Source organism: Eptesicus fuscus, chromosome 6 (assembly GCF_027574615.1).
Source record: "Eptesicus fuscus isolate TK198812 chromosome 6, DD_ASM_mEF_20220401, whole genome shotgun sequence".
NCBI classification, from domain to species: Eukaryota; Metazoa; Chordata; class Mammalia; order Chiroptera; family Vespertilionidae; genus Eptesicus; species Eptesicus fuscus.
Genome location: NC_072478.1, coordinates 44,789,550 through 44,797,333, shown reverse-complemented (window position 1 = coordinate 44,797,333; position 7,784 = coordinate 44,789,550). Strand labels below are relative to the sequence as shown.

The following is a 7,784-nucleotide window of genomic DNA, read 5'->3' as shown; positions in this document are numbered from 1 at the left end:
GCTAGTCTTAACCATCCATATTCTTATTCTAATCTACATTATTGTAATCACCCCCCAACATGCACCCAACCATGCCTTGTGTGTAGTATCCATTATCCATTGCTCTTTTTTGTTCTTTTTATTTCTTCATTGATTTCACCTTTGAGTCCTTAGTTCTTTGGAAACAAACCTTCACATTAATATTCATAGACCACTGCCCTTTTCATTAGAACCAAGGTAGTTTTATACATCACTGATTTCATAGCAATGCACCAATACTAACCTAAGTGTACTGACAATTCTAAAATTACGTGTTGGGCATCTGCCTCACTGTATATACCATATTTGTTTCCTGACCAAAGGTAATGTTAGAAAACATCCAACTGTGTTTTTCATAGATTATGAATAAACCTGCTGTTAAATCATTGACAAACAAATTGTGCTCTTCATGTATTAATACTACCACCTGGAAAATGAAAATTATTTTTAAATTTACCTGAAAAATCAATGAAACTAACAGTAAAAGTAGTTATTTGTCACTTTAACTACCTGAAAAACTTGGCAAAATAACATTTCTCATGTGTCCAAATATAAATTGTAAACCTTTCACTGTCAGGAAAAAGTTTTTTCTCTCTCCAAAATTTTCAAGAATTTTAAGGTTTGCCTAAGGGGAACTATTTTAAGTCAATATGGTTTATCTTTAGTATAAAAATTAACACTTAATATCTTAATGTGAGCTCTTGATTACTCAACTAGCTTTCCCGTTGCAGGAAAAATCCTGCAATGGGATTTCCTGCTGCACTCTACCCCGCCTCCACCCCGCCCTTGTCCCCCGCCTCACCTTCTCCTCCAGCCCGCCCACATTTCCCTTCGCCCCGGCCCCACCTCCGCCCCGCCCCTGTCCCCCGCCCCGCCTTCTCCTCCAGCCCGCCCGCGTTTTCCTTCGGCCCCGGCCCCGCCTCCGCCCCGCTCTTCTCCTCCCCCCCCCCCCCCCGCGGCTTGCTTGCTTCTTCGAAGCTTTACTCCCTTCTGCAGCTCTTGGCTTCTTTGGACACTGTCTTGATATGCAAATTAGCCACCATCTTTGTTGGGGTAATTTGCATACTTGTCCTGATTGGTTGGTGGGCGTGGTTTGGCTGGTGGGCGTGGCTTAGGTGTAGCGAAGGTGCGGTCAATTTGCATATTTGTCTATTATTAGATTAGATAGTGTTAATATTGGAGTTAATAAGGAAAGCCTCAATTATTATAAATGAGTAGATTATCTTCTAATATCAAAGATGAGGCAGCTGATTTTTTATTTGTAAAGGGAGCATAGTAAACAACAATTCTAAACATAAAGATGTAGAACATAAAGCACTTGGCAAAGAATATACTAATGATAACTCAACTTTTTGTTTTAATCCTCACCCAAGGATATGTTTAGAGAGAGGAAGGGAAAAGGGAGTGAGAGAAACATCAGTTACTTTCCATATGTGCCCCAACCAGGGCTCAAATCCATAACCTAGGTATTTGTCCTGACCAGGAATCAAACCCTCAGTTTTTTGGTGTATGGGATGATGCTCCTACCAACAAAGCCACAAGGCCAGAGCTAATTCAACATTTATTGAACAGCAACTCCATAGATGGCCTTAATGCTTGACAAGTTATTATGATGATATCATTCCATTCTTACAACAGAATTTAAACACACATCTAATGCCGTAGCCAGCATTCTTAACAACTGTGCTATATTTACTCTAAATATAATGTTAATAACTTAATTTATGAGCACCTATTTTATAAAAAGCTTTCCTCACATATCTCATTTAATCCCCCCAATACCACTATAAGTATTTAACCATTTTTAACATAAGGAAACTGAGACAAAGAGGGAGGAAATGAATAGCCTTATGGCGATTCCTTCTACTTGAGGAATGTTTTTTTCTCTTACTGTTATTAAAATTATTTCTATATCTTTGATTTTAGAATTTTATTATATTGTATCTTCAAAAAGATCTCCTTGGGCTGAATCTACTTGGGGACGTATGTACGACATGAACTTGAATGTCCCAACCTCTATGTAGGCTAAAAGAGAAAAGTATTAAAATAACTTTAGCTACAATAATTTGTTAATAGATATACTAGTACAATATAAAAAGCTACAGATTTTGACATCAACTACATAAAATGCATGTGGGGTGCAAGTAAAAGGGTAGACTTTTCTATTGATCCAAGTTAAATTGTTACCAGCTTAGACTATCATAACTATAAGAAGTTTTATGTAGCCGAATAGTAACCACAAAGCATAAACCTACTGTAAATATACAAAAGAAAAGAGAAGGGTATCAAAGGGTAACATTATGAAAAATTAAGATTTTACAAAGGAAAATGCAAGAGAGGACTAAAGAAACAAAAGACTATAAAACAGGCAGGAAACTATTAGTAAGTCCTTACCTATTAGTAATTATATTATACGTAAGTAGATAAAATTTTCCAGTCAAAAACAGAGAGTGGCTGAATGGGTAAAAAGACAAGACCTAACTATATGTTGTCAGCATAAAACTCACTTGAGATTTAAGGACACACAAGTAAAGAATGGAGAACTGAAACTGGACTCCTATCTTATATCATGCACAAAAATCAACTCAAAATTTATTAAAGATACAAACATTAGAACTGAAGTCATAAACTCCTAGAAGAAAACATAGCAGGTAAGGGTTGTTGTTTTTTTACTTTGCTCTTGGCAATAATTTTTTGGATTTGACACCAAACGCAAAAATAAATAAATTGGACTGCATCACACTAAAAAGCCTCTTTACATTAAAGCTATCATCAACAAAATAAAAAGGCAACCTTCAGAGCTAGGGTCTGTTGTATCAATCCTTGTCTCTTAAAAGATAAAATAAGAAAATATTAATAGTGATATTTCTTTGAGACATAACTGGCTCACGCTCAAGACAAAAGTATTTCTGGGGAAGGAACCACAGAATCATAAAAGTTATCTCTGACAAATCATTAATTATACTTATGAGTAATGATGCCCTGAAGCTATTAATTAACACAGTATATCAGTCAGCATCCAAACGTGAAAATATACTCAAAGTATTTCAAACAGAGTGTATATTAATAAATTCAAGAATTTGTTGCATAGGTGTTCTTAAAGCTGAAAGAGCCAACAAGAGGAAACTGAATTGTGTCAGGTATCCCCAAGGCCATGCTAAGGCCTGATGATTTGCTAGAACAATTCACAGGACTCAGAAAAACTGTTATTCTCATGGCCTACACTTTATTACAGTAAAAGAATACAAATTAAAATCAACAAAGGGAAAATATACATTGGATGGAGTCCAGGAGAAACCAGGCACAAGATTTTAAGTGTCCTCTCCCAGTGAAATCACAGGAATACAGTTAATCCTCCCAGTCATGAAGTGTGACAACATATGCAAAGGCTATCAGCCAAGGAAGTTTATCCAAGCCTTGTACATTGTTGTTTAGGGAGTCTGTCATGTAGGCATGCATTCCTTATAAACTTATAAATTACAGTTTTACCATAGGCTAATCAAACTGGTATCTCAAGCCCCATAGCCTCAGACGTACAAAATTACTCTTATCAGGCAAAATATTACAAGGGCTCAGAATTTATCTCCTAGGCGATAGTCAAGGGCCAATCCTAAAATCAAGCCTCTTTTTGTGGATGTGCAGGGTTTGAGCAACCAGGCCTGCTGAGTTAATTCTTTTCTATATGTAAGGTTACCAAGATATACTGATTACAGGAGGTAGCATCTCCTACTTCTAGTGCTGGTAGAATAGAGTAATTGCTTGGAGACTCCTCCGTTACATAGCTTATGCTTAGACCACTAGGTGGTGGTAGAGGGTAGGGAGGTGGGAATGGAGCTCAGAACCATTGAAGGAGATTTAACTGCCTGGTCTTAGTCTCTTTGAGGGGCTGCAGCATAGCTGGTGTTGGAAGTATCCAAAGTAGATGGAGCATGGAGCTGCAATTGTCTTCTCTTGCTAGAAGAATAGTTTTAAAAACTGAAAATAATAAGTATTTTCTCTTGTCCTTGCACTTTCTTATTTCCTCTAAGGCCTCCATTAGGTTTTTCTCTCTAACTAGAGACCCGGTGCACAAAATTTGTGCATGGGGGGGAGGGGTCCCCTCAGCCCAGCCTGCACCCTCTCCAATCCAGGACCCCTCGGGGGATATCTGACTGCCAGTTTAGGCCTGATCCCCTCTCACAATCCTGAACCACTGGCTCCTAATCGCTCACCTGCCTGACAGCCTGATTGCCTCTAACTGCCCTCCCGCCAGCCTGGTCGCCCCCAAACTGCCCCCTCCCTTCTGGCCTGATCGCCCCTCACTCCCTCTGCATGCTGGCCTGATCGCCCCTAACTGCCCTCCCCCCTCCACCGGCCTGGTCACCCCTCATGGCCCCCCCACTAGCCTGGTCACCCTACGCAGCCTGCTTATTCAGTCATTTGGTCGTCCCTCACTAACCCCCCTGCCAGCCTGGTTATAGGCAGCCATCTTGTGATGGCATGATGGTCAATTTGCATATTACCTTTTTATTATATAGGATGCCTTCCTGGACAAAAGAGTTTGTGACATTTAGTATGAAAGACTCCTACTCCAGCCGAGAGTCAATAGGTAAATAATAATCAGACTCACCTATAGAAAATGACAAGTTAAAAGCAGAATCAAAATGACTTTATTTTTACTTCTACACCAATGGTCTTTCCACCAAATCTTGACAAACAAAGTTTATCGGAAAAAGTGATTAAGTGGACAATGTGATTTGGACCACCAAAGGAATATAACCTTCAGTTTTTATGGGAAATGACCTTTAAAATTAGATCCCCTATTAAAATGAAAAATTAAGATAAACTATTAGAAATCTTGGACTCTTATCAACTTTCTCTATGACCTTATTTAACCCACAATTAGTTCTGGCTTCAGTATCCTTACCTATGAAACAAGTGATAAGAACTCTAAGCTCATTTTTAAATTAAGATCTGAAATAACCCATTTAGGGCAAGGGAACAAGATGGTTTACCCAAACCCAATTTGCTAAATTGGCAATGTACTGAATTTACTTTTTTTTTTTTAAACTATTTGGTTCTGGTTGACCAGTTTTCATTTTGCCTTCATAAGAGCATTTTAAGAAAAATTCAATTAGCCTTTGCTTTGCAGGGGAAATCTAGGGGGCAGAGAAATCAGGAAAGTACCACCTGTTCAGTCTAACTGATGGATGATTTCTTTTCCTTCAGATTAATGTCTTTAGGTGAAAAGACCATCTGTTGTCCTAACATGCCCACCGTGTATTTGGAGGAGATGTATAACTGCTAGCACCACACGTTAACCACACATATGTTTCCAAATTGTTTCCTGTGAAATATCTTCATAACATATTTGCATCCATGTCCATCCTTTGCTTGTGGAAAAATAACTTTAATTCTAGAATTTAGGTGATGTATAAAAATATTCAGGTAGAAATAAGACTTAAGATTTCATTCTTTTAAAGTATTTTTCAGCCGAAACCGGTTTGGCTCAGTGGACAGAGCGTCAGCCTGCGGACTCAGGGGTCCCAGGTTCGATTCCGGTCAAGGGCATGTACCTTGGTTGCGGGCACATCCCCAGTTAGGGGGTGTGCAAGAGGCAGCTGATCGATGTTTCTCTCTCATCGATGTTTCTAACTCTCTATCCCTCTCTCTTCCTCTCTGTAAAAAATCAATAAAATATATTTAAAAAAAATATTTTTCACAATTTGAAGTAATAATCTCTGAGGATAAGGCCTACAATAGGTAGGTTTAATAAACACTCTATATTGTACTTTTTCACCCTTAAACTGAAATATAAACTCTCAACAGGTTTATTTCCTGATTTACCCACAGAGCAGCATATTTATCCAATTCTCATCATATTTATCCAATGTCATGGTTGTAATTACTTAGGTAAGTTCCAAACATATTGCTTTCCATACAGAGGTCTATATGTAATGGAAGAGTTCCAACCTCAATCTTCATGAAAATAGTCTACTTAAAATGATTGGACCCTATTAATAGAACTTTTTACTACTCATGGTTCTACAATGATGTCTAATACAAATCCCAGTTTCTTCTTACTAAGGAATGAATGATAGCTCTTTAACCATGTGGTTAAGAGAAAGTTCTTTGTTTTATTTTTGAACTCTTTATTATGGACCTCATCTTTGTGTGTGTTTTAGAGGTTGGAGTTATTGGTTGTGTTAAACTGTTCCTGGCAAAAAGAATTACTCCAGGATAGACTTTAAAGGTAAATAAATTGCACATTGCACAGTTTTAATGTTGTTTCTTGTGTGATGTTAAGTGCTCAAACCCCTCCTTCCCACACCAGGAATAATTTGAGCCTCTTGTTCAAACATAGCCTCGGATTGAACAGGTTATACATGCACAGTTGGTTTCTGAATCACTGATAACAAAGGGAATCAAATTCAAAAATGCTGCTTATGCTTTCAAAGGAAGTTTACAATCAACCATATGTTTTATTTTTTAAAGTGGTGTAAAATACTGTTTTTCCAAAGGGCTGGTTTAAATCCTCATCACTGTACAATTTTCAAGATGTTTTTCACAGTTAAACATAATTTGCATAAATTATTCTGAAGGAAGTTTATGACACATCTTTTTTAAACCTAAAGGAATAATTTCTAAATCACTACAGTATACCCCACCATACAACATGTTGTCAAAACATGTTGTTTACTTATCGGATTTTGGACTTTATAGAGAAACATGCTAAAACATGATTATCTGCAGTAGTCAATTCTTAATTTCAGCAAATGTAAATTAGATTAACACTGAATAGTATTTGTCTTTTTTCATTTAGTTAATAGATATTAAACTGATAAGAACAGATACTACACTTGATCTTAGCCAAAAGGCCGAGAAGCAATAGTTAATAGAATGAATGTGAGTGATAGATGGGAGACTTGGGCAGAATCTGGCTTCTCTCTTGGTTTGCGCTTTAGAGTCTTCCTTTAAAAAAACAAAAACGAGAGTATAATTTTAGAAGAGATTTTGTAAATTTTAAAGAGAAGCATGATTGGCTTATAATTTTAAAGCTAGTTTAATTCTTCATTCTCCATTAGAAATACTTCTTGGACTCATTTCCTCTGTAAGGCTGCATCCTTTTATTATATCAATGTTTGAACCTCTATGTGAGTTCTTGAAAAATGGGTGATTATCTATTCCTAACCTGGCTAGTCTGTCTCTCTGTCATCCTAACATTTCTTGTTTGCTATGAAGCACTATGAGTTTTTCTTCTTTGTAAATAAATTTTAGCTCAGTGGATAGAACGTAGGCCTATGGACTGAAGGGGATTCCGGTCAAGGCACATGCATGGGTTGCAGGCTCAATTCCCAGTAGGGGGCATGCAGGATGCAGCCAATCAGTGATTCTCTTTCATCACTGATGTTTCTATCTCTCTCTCCCTCTCCCTTTCTCTCTGAAATTTTTAAACTTCTGACCCCCCAGAGTGGCAAACTAATAAATCTGTGTTATTTTAAGCCACTAAATTGATGGTAATTTTTTATACTACTGATAGGAGTTAAATAGAATTCTTAAATCCTCTTTATCTATATTGCATGTGGTACTTATGCAATTTATTTTTAAGAACCCCATAAAAGAAGTTATAGTCGTTCTTTTTTAAAATTGTAGATGGTTGGATTTATCTAATTTTTCTAGTATTTAATAAATTTTAAATGCTGGTTTTAATGTCACTTACTAGCCTTAACAACTTTGTTCCTCCTGTGAACTTGGTAAGCATACCCTATGTTATGTAACTATGATAC

At 37.2% G+C, this 7,784-nt stretch overlaps 1 pseudogene; it reads right to left on the bottom strand.

The window, feature by feature from the left end:
- Positions 1–6,780: 6,780 nt before the first annotated feature.
- LOC114233479 (U2 spliceosomal RNA) lies at positions 6,781–6,887 on the bottom strand (annotated as a pseudogene).
- Positions 6,888–7,784: the final 897 nt, after the last annotated feature.